Genomic DNA, 1,290 nt, shown 5'->3' with positions numbered 1-1,290 from the left:
TCTTTTTCTCTCTTTTTTTTGTATTCACTGCTTTTTCTTGCTTCAAGAATCAATTTGATGATTTTTCAGATCCTCAATAACGTTTCTCCTTTTCCATCATTCTTTCAAGAGCCAACAATTTTAACATTCTTAAAACAACAAATTCAAAAGACATATGCACTGTACAAGCATTCATTCAGAAAACAAAAAGTATTGTCACCACATCAAACTAATTCAACTAGTTTCAAAGATGAATTCGAAATCCTGTACTTCTTGTTCTTTTGTGATTAAAGCATTTTTCATTTAAGAGAGGTGATGGATTCATAGGACATTCATAGCTTTAAGACATGAACTTTAAATTTAATTAATCATGAATTAAGAACAAGACTTAAAAATAGATATAAGATAAGACTAATAGTAATAGAAAACAGAATTTTAAATTACTCTAAAATAGACTCTTAATGATAGAAATTATCACAGAGTTAGAACTCAACAACCTTGATCTTGAGAAGTGGATGCTCCCTCAACTTGTGGAGTATTTGATCCTTCAAGGGAGAGCTTTTGGCACTTCAACTCCTGTAGCTCATGCCCCTGCTTCTCTTGTTCCTTCAACAATTTGCAGAGCATGCAGTTTTGATTCTGCTGTTCTTCCTTAATTTGTTCCATAGCTTCTTGCAGCTTGGCAACAGATGCTTCTAGACGAGTCTAGTAGTCAATTTCAGGAAGTTCAGGGAGGAACTCCTGCGCCCTCCTTTTGATAGATTTATCTTGCATTTGTCCTTCCATTGACCTCTTGGTGATTGGGTGCTCAATTAGGATGAATTCATCTACTCCCATCCTCACCCCAGCATCTTTACATAGCAAAGAGATTAAGCTTGGGTAAGCCAGTTTGGCTTCAGTGGAGTTCTTGTTTGCAATTGTGTAAATATCACAAGCAATCAGATGATGAATCTCCACTTATTTTCCCAGCATAATACAATGAATCATCACTGCTCTCTTGATAGTAACCTCAGAACGGTTACTAGTGGGCAAGATAGAACGCCCTATGAAGTCCAACCAGCCTCTTGCAACTGGTTTGAGATCTTCCCTCTTGAGTTAGTTTGGGACACCTTTTGAATTGGTCATCCACTTGGTTCCAGGGAGGCATATGTCCTCTAGAACTTGATCCAACCCCTTATCTACTCTCACCATTCTCCTATTAAAGGATTCAGGATCATCTTGTAGTTAAGGTAATTTGAAGACCTCTCTTATTTTGTCCAGATGGAAGTAAATAATTCTCCCTCTGACCATGGTTATGTAGGTATGAAAAGC

Source organism: Arachis duranensis, chromosome 3 (genome assembly GCF_000817695.3).
Source record: "Arachis duranensis cultivar V14167 chromosome 3, aradu.V14167.gnm2.J7QH, whole genome shotgun sequence".
Classification (NCBI taxonomy): Eukaryota; Viridiplantae; Streptophyta; class Magnoliopsida; order Fabales; family Fabaceae; genus Arachis; species Arachis duranensis.
Note: the sequence above shows the minus strand (reverse complement) of the source record.